General features: G+C 45.7%; 1 protein-coding gene and 1 long non-coding RNA gene across 9 annotated transcripts in view; both read left to right on the top strand.

Moving 5' to 3' along the window:
• Window positions 1–18,767, top strand: part of MTSS1 (MTSS I-BAR domain containing 1) — a 183,755-nt gene that overhangs the window by 62,556 nt on the left and 102,432 nt on the right. The window lies entirely within an intron of this gene.
• Window positions 590–17,223, top strand: LOC116276404. 2 transcript variants are annotated; one of them, XR_004185925.1, is made up of 2 exons: window positions 590–1,992; window positions 16,931–17,223. It is a non-coding gene; the product is annotated as an uncharacterized LOC116276404 (long non-coding RNA). The 2 variants fall into 2 exon arrangements; XR_004185924.1 differs by lacking the exon at window positions 590–1,992 and adding an exon at window positions 15,562–16,747.

The raw sequence follows: 18,767 nt of genomic DNA, 5'->3' as shown, positions 1-18,767 counted from the left end.
CCCTGGCCTCCCAAAGTGCTGGGATTACAGGCGTGAGCCACCATGCCCAACCATGCCTGGCTAATTTTCTTATAGTGACAGGGTCTCACCATATTGCCCAGGCTGGTCTTGAACTCCTGGGCTCAAGCGATCCTCCCACCCCGGCCTCCCAAACTGCTGGGATTACAGGTGTGAACCACTGTGCCTGGCTGCTCGGTGACTTTGAATCTTAGCTCGGAGCACAGTAGCTGTTTGACTTCACCAGCTATGGATCCTTTTTAAGTCCCAGTTTCCTCATGTGTCTGAAATGATAATAATACCTCCTCCTAGAGTTGTTGTCATTTATTTATTTGTTTATTTATTTATTTATTTATTTTTTTGAGACGGAGTTTCACTTCTGTTGCTCAGGCTGGAGTTCAATGCTGTGATCTCAGCTCACTGCAACCTTTGCTTCCCGGGTTCAAGCGATTCTTCCACTTTAGCCTCCTGAGTAGCTGGGATTACAGGCGTGCACCACTATGCCCAGTTAATTTTGTATTTTTAGTAGAAGTAGGGTTTCGCCATGTTGGTCAGGATGGTCTCGAACTCCCAGCCTCAGGCGAAACGCCCGCCTCGGCCTCCCAAAGTGCTGGGATTACAGGCGTGAGCCACCGCGCCTGGCCTATTGTTATTTTTGTGCGTGTGTGTGGTAAAATATACATAACATCAAAGTTATCTTTTTAACCATTTCTACGTGGATAATTCAGTGGCATTAAGCACATTCACACTGTTGTGCAGCCACCAGCACCGTCCATCTCCAGAACATTTTCGTCTTCTCAAACTGACACTCTGTACCTGTTAAACCGCCAGCACCCCCACAACCCCTTAAAAGAGCTGAGATTTGAACCCAGGGGTTTTGGCTCCATGTGTCTCGTGTTCTACCATATCATAAGAGAGTTTGTGGTCTTAAACGTTTAAGACGTCTCCTAAGAACCTATTATGTTAGTTGGTGCTATCTGCAAAAACGCATTTTCTAAATGAACTTAGGCCTCATCCTTGATCTGTCCCTAATGTTGAATGAGACCCTGAACTAATGAGGTTTGCTGTGTGATTCTGCTGAAAATCTCACTGTGGACGTTGCAGAGTTCAGTCGCCCCTTCTCCGGGCTCATCTTGCTGTGTTTTCTCTTATCACTGTACGCCTTGACCACCATGAGGGTTTCCCCCCATCAGCCTCAGGGGCTTCCAGTTCCTAGTTTGCCTCCTGTCTCTGTGGCTGTTCCTTCTTGGTTGTCTTTACTGGAATTTTCATTTTCTTTCCCCTGTTGGCGCTCTTGGAATCTCTGTCTTGGCCTTCTCTCAGAAACATGTCGCCCTTCCACAGTTGCCCTGAGAGGGTGTCAGAATCCACACACAGCTCCGGACCTGATCTCCTGGTGAGCCCCGCATCCCCTGGGGAGAGTGCCTCCCCGTAAGGGTCATGCCTTCTCCTCAAACTCACCATCTCAAATCAAATCCTAAGATAGGGGGAAACCCAGGGCGTAGCCATCTCCTCTCTCCTCCACCTGAATCCCAGCCTGCTTCTCAGGTCTGTTCTTCTCTTCTTTTTATACAGCTAGCGAGACTAGATTTGTCTTGGGTTCATTTGGACTCTTCCCTGCTTCTTAAATGGGAACTTTAATTTCTGTCCTTATTCTCACTGGCTTCTTCAACTCTCCCCCTAAACTCCTCCATTGACCTGCTCCTGTCCCTACTGCTGATGGATTTTCTTTCCTTAGTTCAGATCTGATCACCCCTCTCCCCTGTTTGAAAACCCCCCAGGACCCCCATTAATGGTCACGTGATGAAGCTCACCATCTGCTGACTGGCATTCTAACCCTCCGCCGGCTGGGCTCACTCTGCACTGATGACCCCTCCTCATTCTCCCGCCGCCCTCCCTATCCCATGACCAACACCCTATCACAGGGGCCCTTCATCTTTTTGGACCTCAGACCCCTTCAAGGAACAGACAGCTATGGACTGCCTCCCTAGAAAGGTACATGTTCACTCAGTTTTCCATTCAATTTCAAGGGGTCTGTGGATCCCGATGGTGAACTTAGCTGAATGCCCATGCTAGACTATACATTCTAAGCCTCTTTGTTTTATATTTGTGCCGTTTTCTCTTATATCTTTGTTCCTTTGTCTTTGTTCCTGTGTTTCCATCAGTATTTTTCTTCAGTGCACTTTCCTGTCAGAGTTAATTTTTCCCTCTATCGTGCTTGTACAGCACATTACCAGAACATCTATTTAGCATTTGTATTAGAGTTGATAGTTTGCATGGCCGCCTTGCCCTTGTGTTCCTGAGCACAGTGCCTTGCATGTGTTACACATAGTCATGCGTCCATTTATTCATTGATTCAACAGTTTCTTCAGCTCTTGTGAGCTAGCCACAGTTCTTGTCCTGGGACTCTGCTAGGAAATATGATCCACTCCCCGCCCCAGTGAGATGGGTTTAATGGAGACTGTACACAGATAAGCAGGATGTTATCATGCAGTGAGACTATTGAGCATTTACTGTGTGCTGGGTGCTAATGAGCACATTGTATTAGTATGTGTGTTATCTCTGAATTCTCACAACAGCTTGTGAAATAGGGTCTAATATTTTAGGGATGAAGCAATGGAGACCACAGCTAGGTTTAGTAACTTACCTAAAATCATGAGACTCATCAGCAGTAGAGTGGAATTTCAACACTGTAGACTGTCTCTGGGGGCCAGTTTTTTTTTTTTTTTTTTTTTTTTTTCACTCTCATTGCCCAGGCGGAAGTATAGTGGCACGATCTCGGCTCACCGCAACCTCCATCTCCTGGGTTCAAACGGTTCTCCTGCCTCTCCTGAGTAGCTTGGATTACAGGCATGCGCCACCACGCCCCGCTAATTTTGTGTTTTTAGTAGAGACAGGGTTTCTCCATGTTGGTCAGGCTGGTCTCAAACTCCCAACCTCAGGTGATCCGCTCGCCTCGGCCCTCCAAAGTCCTGGGATTATAGGCATGAGCCACTGTGCCCGGGTTTAGGGGTCAGATTTTTTATAGCTAGACTGTCTGAGATCATCCTGGCCAAGCCAGGGCCCTGTGAGAGGCCAGGAGAAAGCAGAAGAGAGGAGAAAAGCCAAGCGGAAATCACCAAAGTCTTCCTGAAAGAGTACGGAGAATTGGGATGAAGACAAAGTAACCAGGGGCCCAAAGGTGAGATTGAGTGAGTGGGTGAACTGTGGATGAAATGTTATGAACTCAGGTCTGTGGAGATGGAAAAAGGAGAGAAGGCAGTGCCTGTGGAATGAATCGAGGAGAAAAATAGAATTAGCCACTGAACAGACTATCGAATTGAGCAAATAAATCTTTAAAGAATTCCAAAGATAGAAATGCCTTAGACACAGCAGGAATAATTTTTGTTTCAACATTGGAAGGCAGCCCTGCTTCTTATTATAGACATGTTCAAATAGTTTAAGTGCTGGTTACTGACCAGATTATCTGGTACAAACATTTGTATTACAGCAAGTTATTTACCCTCTCCACACTTAGTGTTCATATTAATAAGATGGGGATAAAAAATGCTTATTTCCTCAAATCCAAGAACTATCAATTTAGCTGCACCTTTCATTTATGTAGCACTAAGGGAGCAAAAAAAAGTCCTGCCAACTGAACTATGTGCCTTTCAGAGGTGTTACCATGTTGGGGGAAAAGGATTAACTGTAAAATGGATTCTAGGATTGGTCTTAGAATCAAGGAAATAGAATAGTCTCCTTCCTAATGTTACTGTGAACAGTGCCAGATGCGTAGCAGTTGCTCACTATATTTGATGATGAGGATGTTGGTGGTGACGGTGGTAGTGTTTATGTAGAAGGAAACAGGCGAAGCAACTGTGACTTGATGTAAGCAAAAGCTACTAGTCAAGTGCTCCTGTTGCAGATTTTGCTATTTTAGACTAGAGGGGTCTCCTGACACATGAGAGCCCTGTTGCCTGTAATTCTATGTTACCAGAGGCTGTGAGTGTGTATGCTTTTAGGTATAATATGACCAAGTGTTCATATGCCTATTTAAAACCTAAGGGGAAATGAAGGGCTCAATTTTACAGTATGGCTTCTAATCTTGTGTGCTCCTGAACTCTGGTCTACACACTCCCAACGATTAGAGAGACATTTTGTAACCAGAAATGCTTGGGTTCAGACTAGAATGCTTGAGTGCTACTAAATTAAAGGCCAGTGGGAAGCTACTTGGAGAAGCAGCCTCTGGCACTGTGGTAAAGGAGCATTTATCTAGAGACGGGCCTGGCTGGAAGGAGATGGCCACGCCTGTGTCTCAGGAGACTTTAATTAGGACCATTGGCTTGGCTGCCCCATGATGACAGGTTGAACTTATGCCTGTGGTTCTGAGCCATGAAATCACCCCTGGGAACAGCCCAGCAGAACCGTGGGTGGCACCCCCAAGGACTGGAGAGGAGGTGGCCCTGCAGGCGCTGGCTTCTGCCTGCCAGTCCAGTCGCTCTCTCCTGGGGTTCTCCACCTGGGCCTCATCTGCTCCTCCTGCTGAAGTGTCTTCTCACTGACCTGGGCACAGGTTACTTCTGTGCTGTGCTTTGCTTTATTTCTCCTTTGCAGACACCACTGGGCCAGCACCAGTTCATCCCGGGTGTTTAGACTCAAACTGGGGTGTCATCTCCTGAGGAGCCCCTGTGATCTGTGCTTCCTCTCTGTGCTCCGTGATGCCCTAGGCTTTTCTCTCTCATGGCGTTTCCTGTCCTTTCTGTCTGTGTGTGTGTCTCCGCCCTCCCTGAGGAATGGGACCACATCTTACTCATCTTCGTATTCACTGTGCTTTCCCGTAGGAGGCTATTTACAGAAGCACACAGGAATGGACAGAGGGGCAAAATATCAAAAGCTGATACTTGAAGGGTCCGCAGGGGAGGAGAGAGGAGGACGGCTTTTCTAAGTAGAGGAATAAGGAGCCACATATGCAGGGGAGCCAAGAAAGGGAAAAGGAAAATTCACAGAATCTGCTGCTTTAAAGAGTGTGGGGAGAGAGGGGAGGTGGGACGGTTCTACTCTTGACCTTGGGGGCAGCATGGATTGGGCGGGCGGGGGTTCTGGGCTGATGGTGCATGCTGAAGCTGGGTTTCCTAACTGGCCTCAGAGGCTTCTGGTTTGAGGGAGGCGGATGGGAGGGCCGAGTGAGTACAGGGGTTGTCCTCCAGAGGACACGTGTCCTTGGCTTCGTATGTAGGTCTTTGCCAAGGTGTCTATGGGAAGCCTCCTTGAGCAAAGGGGCTCCAAGGCTGTGGACATGTATGTGTGTCTGCCAGTCTGTCTGTCTGTCTTAGCATGAGGTTTAGCAGGCAGCCTCAGGAAAAACTTAAGCCCAAAAGGGAGTGTCTGGCCACGCTGCTGGTGCTCCCTCTTTCCTAAAGAGACACGTGTGCAGGTGTCCGAGTGCAGGCTAAGTACAGGCTGCCCATTTCGGCTCCAGAACCCAGCCAGGCAGCTCTTGGCACAGCATCCCTGAAGGAGGTTTCAGCCTGGGGCAGGCAGTGGGGCCCAGAGTCTGATATCCAGTGTCTTCGCCTGGCTAAAGGACAGCAGCTGTCCCTTGGTTACCCAGAGAAAACAATCAGGAAAGGCTCGCGGTCATGTCTCTCAGTCCCTTGGCCTGTTAGGTCATTGCCCTTGATTTCCGTGAGCTTTATCTGACTGCAAGGTATGTTCCATGGTCCCCTTGGATACGACGACAATTGTACCTGGTCTGTTTCCTCCCGAGAATTTCTGAGGACTTTAAAATTTAACCTGTGGGAGGGCAGGGAGGGAAGTCTTGGTACTTACAAATAAAAAAGCATTACTGCCTTAGTCTCCCATCTCCCCCCAATATTTACAAATATAATAAATACTAGCTTTCGTTTACTCTCTGGAGCAGGGATTCTTCAATGTGGAAGTTTACCTCAGAATCACTTGGGTAGCTGTTTGACCGTACGTATGTCTAGACCCTGTCTTCGGAGGGTGCGTCAGGAGGCCTGGGGCAGAGCCTGGATCGTGAGTATTGGGGAAAGGCTCTCCAGGTAATTGTGATGGACGCCCTAGACAGAGAACCACTGTGTTAGATGGAAAAGCTTCCAGGTAGCAGAGACTGAGGCCTCTCTTGGTGTCCTGTGCTGTGTTTGGCATACAGTATTTTTTTAATTCAGAAATATTTATTGACTACCGTGTGCCAGACCCTGGAATACATTCATATCACTATTCTTGGTGCTCCTAGAGCCGTGGTGGAGGGACCCTAATTGTGTAGGATGCCCAGAAACCAGACGGGCTTCTATTCATTCTCAGTTGTCATTGGATTATGGTCTTTCTGAGTGGTGTGAGGCACCCGGAATTATAGCATTGACGTTGTCCCCTTTCCCAAAAATTGAACATAGCTCACCAAACAGGGGCCCCTGGAACATTGTAACAGATAGGATCAATAGATCTAACATGCCACCCCTGCCTTTCCCATTAACTTTCAGACTAAAGAGCTGAGCTTGGGACAAGACTGGGCTGGATCATTTCCCTTTCTCTTTAATCTAGAAAGAACCTGAAGCTGGCCACTTCCTTGGTGTTCATGGATGGGTGTGAGCCATCTTGAGCCTCTCTTATCTGCTAGACACAAAGGACATGAAGATGAATGGAGCATGGCACTCATACTTTACAAATATCATAGTCTAAGGGGAGTCAGAAATGCAGACAGGGCCGGGCGCGGTGGCTCACGCCTGTAATCCCAGCACTTTGGGAGGCCGAGGCGGGTGGATCACGATGTCAGGAGATTGAGACCATCCTGGCTAACACGGTGAAACCCTGTCTCTACTAAAAATACAAAACAATTAGCCGGGCGTGGTGGTGGGCGCCTGTAGTCCCAGCTACACGGGAAGCTGAGGCAGGAGAATGGTGTGAACCCAGGAGGTGGAGCTTGCAGTGAATTGAGATCACGCCACCGCACCCCAGCCTGGGTGACAGAGTGAGACTCTGTCTCAAAAAAAAACAAGAAATGCAGACAGATGTGTGTAACAGGTCCTGAATGTATGCTGAGCAAACTGTGAGCAAGCTCACAGCTATGGTGGGTTGTGGGAAATATGGAAATCCTTTATGGTACAGTGCTGATTGGACTTCCCATGTTCCTTGCTAGCCCCGGCCTTTGAGGGGTGGTGTTTGTAGGGGGCGGCTGACCAGGAAGGAAGCCTTGCCACCCCTCACCTGGGCTGGGGAGGCTCTGCTTTGTGCCTCTCACAGCAGTGCTTGCATGTTTGGCGTGGCTAGGACTCCACTACCTGACCCTGTGGCCTGTCCAGTGTTCAAGCTGATGGTCACACGTATCTTCCCAGCTGCAGGGCTCCTTTTGTGTTAGCCTGAGACAATCGTAGCTTCTGTTTCTAAGAGCTAGTGCTTTGATGGAAAACATGGCTCATGAACTTGCTCTTTGTCTAGATCCTGTAATAATCAGGTTGTGCAGGCGTGAATTGTTAGTAAAAATTCATTGGTTTACAGAAAAAAAAAAAAAACCTAGAAGGAAATAAAGGGACATGTCTAATGTTGGTGTTGTTTCTGGGTAGTAGGTATATGGGTACCATTTTCCCAAGCTTTTTACTTTTCAGGTTATCCTTTCATTTTGGAAAAAGATGATAAACATTATTTCTTAAAACCTGCATGTGTTAGTGAGCTATTGTTCCTGAAACCCTTTCCTCCAAGGATGAAGGTTCTGAGTGATAAACTTTTTAATGATCAAACTCATCCCACTGCCCTCTGGCATCTTACTGGTGGGTGGGTCTGTTGTTTTTTTTTTCAGAGGGAGTCTTGCTCTGTCGCCCAGGCTGGGGTGCAGTGGCGCGATATCGACTCACTGCAAGCTCTGCTTCCCAGGTTCACGCCATTCTCCTGCCTCAGCCTCCCGAGTAGCTGGGACTTACATGCGCCCGCCACCTCGCCTGGCTAATTTTTTGTATTTTTTAGCAGAGAGAGGGTTTCACCGTGTTAGCCAGTATGGTCTCGATCTCCTGACCTTGTGATCCGCCTGCCTCGGCCTCCCAAAGTGCTGGGATTACAGGTGTGAGCCACCGCACCCGGCCTGGGTCTAGATTTACTGTTCACTGACTGTTCCATTTTCTCTGTCGATTGAAGATGGCTTCAGGGCCAAGAGGTGACTACTGTCAGAGGATACAGTGTGATCCAAATTGTGTGTGTGTGAATGTGTGCGTGGGAGGGTGTGTATGTGTGTTCCACCTGGCCCTTGGGGCACAAGTCCCTCATCCTTTGCTCTTGTGGGAGGACCCTGGACCAGGCTGCTTAGTAGAGAGGAGAACCAGAGTATCACAGGGCACCCAGGAGGAAGAGAGGCATGGGAGAGTTGAGGGGCGTTTCCATACTGCGCTAGCATGAAAGCTGTACCACATTCAGAATTTTAGAACGTTGATATCACGTACATTTAGAACAAGCTTCGTAGAAATATTGTGGCTGCTCTGATTCCTCCACTAAGCGGGAGCCTCATGTTTGGTGTGTAGTGGGAGGCATCTCAGCCCCAGCAAGTGGGAGGGAGAGTTAATGCTCTAAACAAGGAACTTCCTCTTCTGTTGGAGGCGTGGGTTAGTGATCTGTGCTGTTGTGTAGGAAACCTTGTTGATTTATCCCCTTGATCTTGCCTCCACCCTTCAGCTTGAGGGGGTGTGTGTGTGTGTGTGTCCATGCGCGTGGGCAACTTTCTAAATACCAAAATATACCTTCTAATTATAAACTAGTGCCATTGGTTCCTTGCCCCCACCCGCCCTTGTTTACTTTCTTTTGGTTAAAGTGCTGCTCCTTTCGAAAGGCCCCTGTCTTTGTGGCACAGCCTATTCCAGATCATTCAAATGGTTGTTTGTGCTTTTCTGATTCCTGACTCTGGGCCGCCGAATGCTTTTTCATCTCCTACAACTGAGCTCAGAGCCAGAGAAGGGCTTTTGAAAGTTCATTTCTGAAATGTACACATGTGTACTGTCTTGAAGTCCAGGCATATCCTCGGGACAGCTGTGTGGCTTTGAGATCCACTGAGTGGCCATCCCACCTGCCATGTTTCTGGGGGGTGGTACATTTCACTATGTGAAAAGAGAGACTACTTCTAATACTCTGTGGCTCTTATTCAAGTTCAAGTTCCATGGGAACTGAATCACAAGGTCTGGTTTTAGGAGTAAGAGAGAGAGTCAGGAAGAGAGATGATTCCTTACCATTTTGTGTACATGTTATTTATTTCTATTTTGTTGTTGTATTTGGACTCTAATTCTGGGCTGGGCTAGCCCTCACTGCCTGAAGTAATTGCTTCTTACGAATAGCCACTGCATTTATTGCTATCTTCATGTTACCCAGGTGGGAGCGGAGCGGCCCAGGTGTTGGCCCATCAATGCACTTGAGTAGAGAACCCAGGGTGAACGCCAGGCACGTTACATGGTTCCCTTGGATGCGACAACAATCGTATCTGGTCTGTTTCCTCCCAAGAATTTCTGAGGACTTTAAAATTTAGCCAGTGGACCAATACAGTTTAAATGTATTACTGCTTGCCAGTAGGGGCCAAATCATAATTCTTAGCCTGTAATCTCCTGAGAAATGAGCTGAGCAGCTCCATGTGATTTTTTAGGTTGCTTTTCTGGAATTAGCCTAGAGTGGCCATTCATGTGTTTCAATCTAAGTGTTTCACTTTATTTAAAGGGCAACCTTCTGAAATATTATCAGCTAAAGGCATACCCTATATACACATAATTTCCGAGATGCAAGTCACAGAAATAGATTGAGTGTCATGGAGAAAAACTTAATAAACTATAAATTCTTATATACACAGAATTTGAACTCCTAAATTGCTATGGTAATTGATACCATTTAGCTATTATTATTTAATTATTTAAAGTCCCCTCATTGTTCTAAACAGGGCAGAAGGAGACTTTAATAATGCACTTTTTATTGTGCGTTATTCATTTCATCGAATCATTCATGATTCTAGTTATATCTCAGGTTCTTAACTAGTGTTAAGTTCTTGCAAAGGAATTGCTTACTGAGTTCAGTTGGCAGGTTAGTATTAAGAGGTATCCTTTAAAACAAAGTTCAAAATTGCTGCGGTTTTGTTCAGATGCATTTGAAATAATGCAAAGATATGATGCCTTAGTTCAGGCTCCTAAAAGAAAAACCCGTAGCCTGGATGGCGCAAACAACAGAAATTTATTTCTCACAGCTTTGGAGGCTGGGAAGTCCAAGATCGAGGTGCTGGCTAATATGGTCTGGATCTGTGTCCCTGCCCAAATCTCATGTCGAATTGTAATCCCCGGTGTTGGAGATGGCACCTGGTGAGAGGTGATTGGACCATGGGGGTGGATTTCCCCCTTGGTGCCTTGCTGCTGTTCTGGTTGATGGTGAGTGAGTTCTCAGGAGCTCTGGTTGTTTAGAAGTGTGTGGTACCTCCCCCTTCTGTCTCTCCCTCCTGCTCCAGCCATGTGAAGCTCCTGGCTCCCTCTTTGCCTTCAGCCATGAGTAAACATTCCCTGAGACCTCCCCAGAAGCAGAAGCTGCTGTGCTTCCTGTACAGCCTGTGGAACTGCACAATTAAACCTCTTTTCTTTATAAACTATCCAGTGTATTAGTCTGTTTTCATGCTGCTGATAAAGACATACCTGAGATTGGGTAATTTATAAAGAAAGAGAGGTTTAATGGACTCACAGTTCCACGTGGCTGGGGAGGCCTCACAATCATGGCAGAAGATGAAAGGCACATCTTACATGGCAGCAGGCAAGAGAGAATGAGAGCCAAGCAAGACAGGAAACTGCATATCAGAACATCAGATCTCATAAGTCTTATTCACTATCACGATAACAGTATAGGGGAAACCACCCCCATGATTCAGTTACCTCCCACCTGGTCCTTCCCACAATGCATGAGAATTATGGAAGCTACAATTCAAGGTGAGATTTGGGCGGGGACAGAGCCAAATAATATCACTCAGTCTCAGGTATTTCTTTATAGCAGTGTGAGAACAGACTAATACACTGGTTCATTTGGCTCCTGGTGAGGGCCCTCATTCTGGTTTGTAGACAGCTGCTTTCTTGCTATATCCTCACATGGTGGAGGGAGAGATCATCATTCTCATGTCTTTTCTTATAAGTGCACTAATCCCATTTATGAAGGTTCCACTCTCATGACCTAATTACCTCCCAAAGGCTCACTTCTAAATACCATCACAGTGGGGAGTAGGATTTCAACATGAGAATTTTGGGGGAGGACACATACACTTAGTCCACAGCAGATGGAATGGGACTTCATTTTGTAAAGCTTGCTCTAATCTAACAGCTTGAAATGGGCCAATAATGCGTATGTGAGCTGAGAGCCTCATGCTTTTTGTAGGGAGGTAGATGCCTGGGGGCACTGTGTACCCTCAGAAGGTCCCTGTATCCTGGTTGAATTTGGACTTGGTAAGGACCATGTGAACCTACCCTTGTCTACTATGTATGTGCAGTGGGCCTGGAGCCAACCCCAGAACCCTGTCTGTCACAGTGTTGCTGCTGAGTCTTCATGTCATGCCCTCTGTTTCTGCTCAGTGCAGAGGAAAGTAACTTCTGTTCACACCCATCTGTGACTAAGTAATGTGTGTCCTTTTTTTTTTTTTTTTTTTTTTTGCTGACTCTGCCTTTAATAACACATGTGTTGAGAAAAAAGGAAAGAAAATTTCCATTTCATTTTTTGTGGCTTCATTTTTAAAACTTCATTATGGGAAGTTTTAAACACACACACAAAAAGGACAATACTATGGTGAACCCCCACTTACCCCATTACCCAGCTTCAGTAACCGTCAACTTTCTGCTATTCTTATTTTCAGACATGTTGCCCCCCAGCTCAACCCCTTTTTGTGTCCTGCAGTACTGTAAAGCAAAGTGCAGGCAGTTAGTATTTCACCCATATACGTGGATGCATGGGCTCTGCTAACAGATTAGACCTAAAAACAACAACAAAACCAACCCATAACCACAATACCATGACCACTTCTAACAAAATTAACACTCATTCATTCACATCATTAGTCTAGATTCCGTTTTCCCAGTTGACTCAAATGTCTTGCATTTAGTTGATACGCTGCTTAAATTTATTTTAATCTAATTTATAACAGCCTTCCTGTTTTTGTAAAAATGCCATTTACTGGGTCCTTTGTCCTATAGAATTTTCTGCATTCTGGACTTGGTTGGTTGTACCCTCATAGTGTCATTTAACGTCTTCCTCTATCCCCATGTTGCCTGCAGTTGGGATACTTCAGGGGTGGCTCTGAAGGAACAACTCCATTTTCTTTTTCTTTTTTTTTCTTTTTTTTTCTTCTTGAGATGGAGTCTCATTCACTCTTTTGCTCAGGCTGGAATGCAGTGGTGTGACCTTGGCTCACTGCAACCTCCACCTTCTGGGTTCAAGCAATTCTCCTGCCTCAGCCTCCTGAGTAGCTGAGACTGCAGGCATTCACCACCACACGTGGCTAATTTTTGTATTAATATTTTTAGTAGATACAGGGTTTCACCATGTTGGCCAGGCTGGTCTTGAACTCCTGGCCTCAAGTGATCTGCCTGTCTTAGCCTGCCAAAGTGCTGGGATTACAGGCTTGAGCCACCGTGCCCAGCCTTCATGTTCATTTAAAAAAAAAAAAAAAAAAAGGCCCCGGCTCATTGTCCTTTTGGTAGCAATTTAGACAGATCATACTTTTTACTCAAATGCCTTGATGCTTTTGTGTGCTTGTTTTCCTCCTATGAATGGATTCAGGCTCATTTAGCTGCTCTTAAGAACTTTATTTTGCAAGCTGGTCTCCCTAGCTCTACACCTGTCCTCCTTGCCAGTTCTCCATAGCTGATTTTCTCTTCCTTAAAAAAAAGAGTTAGTTGGTTTTGAGTTCAAGTATTCTGGCCCCACTACTTAAGCTGTGTAATGTTGGACAAGTTAGTGAGTCGGAGTTTCTTCTCCTGGAAAACAGGGTCTATCTCTTAAGATAAAAGAGATAGGAAATTCAATAGTGCATGAAAAAGGACTTAACACAGTCAGATTCAATGCTTAAGACACATTAGGTTTTTTTCTTCTTCTGATTATATCATTCCAAGTTCAAAGATTTTATTTTCTTCTGCCTGCTGAAGTTCAGCCTCCTAAGTGGGTTTTTACCTTTGAGCATTTCACCATTTGTCATAGACACACCTTTCTAGCTTCTGTTCCCCTAAACTCTGGACACACTATCCTGGGAACACACTCTTTACTGTTGCCTTTGTCTACAGTTTCCCTCTTGGAATGTGGTTCCCTCTGGTCTCTGTCTGATGCTTCAAGGACCAGCTGAGATGCTACCCTTTCTCCCACATCCTCCCATCCCTCTTTCTCTCCCCAATCAGTAAGTAGCATTGCTCGGGTTCAGTCGTCCCACGGTGCTTTATATGTGCCACTGTCATTGCACACATCTCTCTCCAACTTGTATTATGGATGTGGTTTAAGAGTATTTATCTCCCAGGCAGCTGGTGGTAAAAAGACAGAAAGCTTTCGTCTTCATCTTTGACTTTTGCAGAGCAAGTCTGCGCTCCTGCACATGGCGTGGTGCCAGATGAATATCTGTTGAGTTGTGTTGATTCTGATCGCTCTCACCTGTGTGGAGGCCACTGTGGCAACCCCTCCCTGTTCTGCTGGGATGAGGAAGGGCGTATCTGACTCTCTGTGCTCTTGGGCTCCCTGTGTACCTCCAGGCCTAGCCAGGGGAAGTCTAAACCGAAGATGCCAGAAGTGCATTGTCTTTGACCACTAACTGTTGCAACAGAGTCAGCATCTAACATGTTGTTTCTTAGAGTCATTTGCAATGACTTTGAGAACAAAGCTCCCCTGGGACGGTCAGCACACTTGGTTTGTGCACCAGGCAGGGCTCCTGGCAGGCCTGCCCAGCAGGTCCCCAAGCCTGGGCCTGAGCCCTGACAGCAGTTGCAGCCACAGGGCACCTGCAGTTATCAAAACTCTCATCTATACATCATTTTCCAATCCGTGTTCTGTTCTGCTGTTTAGGGGGCTGGAGAGCAGAAAAGAGAAGGTGGAGAAGTGCTTCATTTGCGCAGTGGTTTTATGATTAAGAATAGAGTGCCTTTGATATTAAAGAAATATTAAATTATTAAATTAGTTAGAAGTTTCGGCATTGGAAAACTAGAGCCCAGTACCCTATTGTGCTACTTGGGCAAGTTATTGAAATTGTCTGAACCTCAGGTGGTTCTTTGCTAAAGTAGACAGAAGATACTTAACAGGGCTGATGAGGAATGTAAGGAAACTCTAAAGGGCTGTGCACATAGCTTATAACGTTTACTAATAGGTACATTACATTATGCTTGTCAGATAGTCGTGTGAGTTACACCCTCCCTTGTTGGTAACATGGCTGAGACCCAGAAATGTACCCAGCTGGTCAAGGTCACCTTCTAGTAGCGATTACACTGGGTTAGGTCAGTGTTGTTGACTTTCTGGTGTTCTTGGCATAAGGATATACTTCATACTTCATGTGGTCTAGTGTGAACCTTTCAATGTTTATACTTCATGAAACTCTTGTTTTTCTTAAAATTCTCCAGAATTTTGATTGATCATTTCTCCTGATCTTTGAGGAGTGAGGAAGAACTTCTCTGCTATAGAACTCGTTAATGTGCCCCACATTTTCAGAAAGTCCTCTCACCATGGAAAGTGGCAGAGGTGGAGAGAGTGGATGGGAACATGTGCTTCTGGGATGCTTTGCATACCAGGGAATTGTTTCTTTGCTAATGATCCGTTTCATTTAAATGAACACTGGATGAGCAAAGATGGTGAAACATTTAACTATAGGTTAGTAATTCATTTAGCGAAGATTCTCACCCTCAGGATTGTATCAGCAACTATCATCAGGAGCGCTTCAGGCCTGTCCTTCCTTTCTTTGGAGTTGAGGCTTGAGGAACTTACTCCTTCCACAGCTGCAGGTCAGTGACGATGATACACCTCATTACCCTCGTGTGGGGTAGCAGTAAGAGGTTTCTAGAAGCATCCGTCTAGCAGGAGCTCTGGAATGTAAATAACCCAAGAAGTGGCTGTTCTGTGACTTTTTTGTGATGGGAGTCTATGATAGGAAGGAGGCCTTTTCCTGCAACCGGAATGTCTAGCTGCTTCCTGATGGGCATGGAGGGGATCAGTGAGTTAAAGTTTCCAGCATCTGTTGAATGGGATTTATGTCTAGTAGTTCTGTTGATTATAGGCATCTCCCAGCAGCCTCAAAGAAAGTCACACATGCTTGTATATCCTAGGGGGGAAAGGGAGATATTTTTATACAAAGTAAGTGTTATGAAGGCCTGTTTTATTTTTTTATTTGTGTGTGTGTGTGTGTGTGTTTTGTTTTGTTTTGTGTTTTTGAGATGGACTCTCGCTCTGTCACCCAGGCTGGAGCTCACTGGCGTGATCTCAGTTCACTGCAACCTCAGCCTTCCAGGTTCAAGTGATTCTCCTGCCTCAGCCTCCCGAGTAGCTGGGATTACAGACACATGCCACCACACCTGGCTAATTTTTGTATTTTTAGTAGAGATGGGGTTTCACCATGTTGGTCAGGCTGGTCTCGAACTCCTGGCCTCAGGTGATCCACCTGCCTTGGCCTCCTAAAGTGCTGGGATTACAGGTGTGAGTCACCATGCCTGGCTTGTTTTTTGTAAGTTAGCAAATATGATCCTTTCTCTGGTGATATGCCAACATAGTTGTAATGAATAAAATGTTACAGAAGACATAATATATGAAAAGTTATTAGCTATTTTATTTCAACATGATGGACTAAACCACACACTGCATTTAGGCATAACTTTGAGCTGATGACTTCCTGTACTGTCCCCAACCAATTGTCACCCCTCAGAGGGCTGCCACGCTACCCTCTTGTTGGCACAGGAATTGGTTGGTCTGGGCTTTTTAAATCAGATTCATCTTTCTGAATTCCTTCCTTAGTTTCTCTCCCATCTGCCTAGCTCCTGTGCCCTATCCGGGCATTCCAGGCCAGCCCCCGTGTGTCTGACCACAGAAGTGAATATGTTTGGGATTTAAATAATCAATGACCTTTGAAAGGCACCCTGCAATAGACAGATAACTTGGAATGCAGGTGAGGCAGAGAATTCACTGCCATTTCAAGTGGCAGTGTAAATAAGATCACAGAGGTGATGATAACCTATTGTGGGTTGACGATAGGTTAGTGAAAAAAGAGCTTCAGAGCATTTTAGGTGGATATTCGTTAAAGCAGACTCAGTGGGGTCACTCTTTAGAATTGCTCTTGATGGCTGTTCTTACAGGCTACTATGGGAATTGTACTTACAGGCTATTTTGTGAATTTTATACTTTACTGCTATTTAAGTGGTGTGCTTTGGCATGCCTGTGATTATCCTCCTTCTTTTCATTTTTTGGGATGCCATTCCTTTTATCTCAGCTAAGGATGGGAAAGGGAACATGAGACTGAATTGGTGAGACTGAATTTTCTAGATCTCAGAAATTTGGGTCTTATTTGGAGGAAGCAGAGTTGTGTCATTTTCTGCAACAATCTTAATCTTAAATTAGGCATTGACTTCACAGAGTGGTGACCAAATTGTGTGTGTGTTTGTGTGTGTGTGCATTTGTGTGTGTGCCTGCATGTGTTTGTGTGTGTGTGTGCGTGTGTGTGTGCGTGTGTGTGTGTGTGTGAGGTATTTCGTATCTAAAGAAACCCCTATTCGGCATCTAGACCTTCCTCTGCTACTGCTGATCTATGTGACTTCAGGTAATTTGCTTGTTTTCTGGGTCTCAGTCTTCTTGTCTGTTTTGTCTGAGAGTTACAATCTCTTTAAGTCCTAAGGATCCTGGTCTATTGAGTTCACAGGCAAACCTGGGACTCCTGCATACATTCTGTTTCTGAACCACGGTAGCCTTTGCTAACTGACATACTAACGTGCTCTCTTCGTAGGAAGGAACTGTGTTTTCCTTGTTTGAAGGTGCCGTAGGAATTCCAGCAGACAGTGGATATAGAACTGCCTCGTCCCATCCTGTAGCCACTGGCTACCTATTGCTGTTGAGCACCTGAAATGTGACTGGTCCAAACCGAGATGTGTTTTCCAGTAGAAAAGACGCACTGGATTTCAAAGACTTAGAATGAAGAAAAGATATTATGTTGTTAATAATTTTTGTGTTGGTTTCATATTGAAATGACAATACTATGCATATGTTGTTGGGTTAAATAAAATGGACTATTAAAACTATTTTCACCTGTTCCTTTTCTTTTCTTTTCTTTTTTTTTTTTTTTTTTTGAGATGGAGTCTCACTCTGTCGCCCAGGCTGGGGTGCAATGCCGCAATCTCGGCTCACTGCAACCTCTGCTTCCCGGGTTCAAGTGATTCTCCTGCCTCAGCTTCCCAGGTAGCTGGGATTACAGGTGCCTGCCACCACGCCCAGCTAATTTTTGTGTTTTTAGTAGAGACAGGGTTTTACCAGGTCGGCCAGGCTAGTCTCCAACTCCTCACCTGTTTCTTTTTACGTGACTGTGACCTTTAGAAATTTTTAAATGACTCATGTGGCTTATACATTGTGGCTTGTTTTGTATTTCTGTTGGGTATTATTAATGTATAGAAGACATTCCTCAGCTGGGCGTGATGGCTTATTCCTGTAATCCTAGCACTTTGGGAGGCTGAGGCAGGTGGCTCACTTGAGGTCAGGAGTTTGAGAGCAGTCTGGCCAACATGGTGAAACCCTGTCTCTACTAAAAATACAAAAAAAAATTAGCCAGGCATGGTGGTATGCACCTGTAGTCCCAGCTACTCAGGAGGTTGAGGCTGGAGAATCACTTGAACCTGGAAGGCGGAGGTTGCAGTGACCCAAGATTGTGCCATTGCACTCCAGCTTGGGCAACAGAGCGAGACTCCATCTCAAAATAAATAAAGAAGACATTTCTCTACTGGCTAAGAAGTTGGAGTAAATGTTTACTGAGTCCCATCCAATTATTAAACAGTTTATGATTCTGAGTAAACAGGGAGGATTAGGAGAAGGGAAAACCCTGGGGTGGTTGAAATGGGTGAATCTACCCAGGAGAAGGTTTCCAAGGGGAGAGTTGGCCTTGGAACTGAGTTTTGAAGTTGGAGAGTGAAAATCCTTTAGGGAGAAGAAAATGGACACAACTGGGCTCTCTGACAGACAAGGGCTGGCCCACCCCTGCCTCTAAGGAAGCCTGGGGTGTGGGAGAGGACCCAAAAGCCTTCTTCTAGGAGGGCACACCTGGCAACTATGAGATATGAAAGCGAGAACCCAGCAAAAACAGGATGTCACTGGGTCCTCGAGTCTGGGGATCAGGATAACCCAGGCTCAGTGAATTTTTCCTGTTTCTGAGCCGCTCAGATGAATTAGCAAGTTCTTCAGGGAGGGTCTTGTCTTTTTCTCCATGGCTGGTACTGTGTGACTGGGTGGAGACTTATGTCCCAGGAAAACCGAAATAACTGCTTTTCTTGCAAATGCTTTCACATAGCTCTTTATCTGGTCTGTGGTTTTGGGGAAGGGCCCTTCTGCAGTCGGGAATTGTCCCCAGCCTTTATTTAGAGGGCTAAACTAGGGAAATGGTTTTGAATGTAACGTGTTTCTAACTGTAGTGATCTATGCCCATCCCCCACCACCAAAAAAAAAAGGCCATGTGGACTGTATTTGGTAGCCATAGGTAGGTAGAGCAGTAAAATATAATTTATATGATTGTGCTATGTGTGCTGTGTATGTCAAAGCATGCTCTTCATGCGGGCATGTCGCGCTCAGGTTCTTGTTTT

Source organism: Papio anubis, chromosome 8 (assembly GCF_008728515.1).
Source record: "Papio anubis isolate 15944 chromosome 8, Panubis1.0, whole genome shotgun sequence".
In the NCBI taxonomy this organism is placed as follows: domain Eukaryota; kingdom Metazoa; phylum Chordata; class Mammalia; order Primates; family Cercopithecidae; genus Papio; species Papio anubis.
This window is presented reverse-complemented; position numbering and strand designations above follow the sequence as displayed.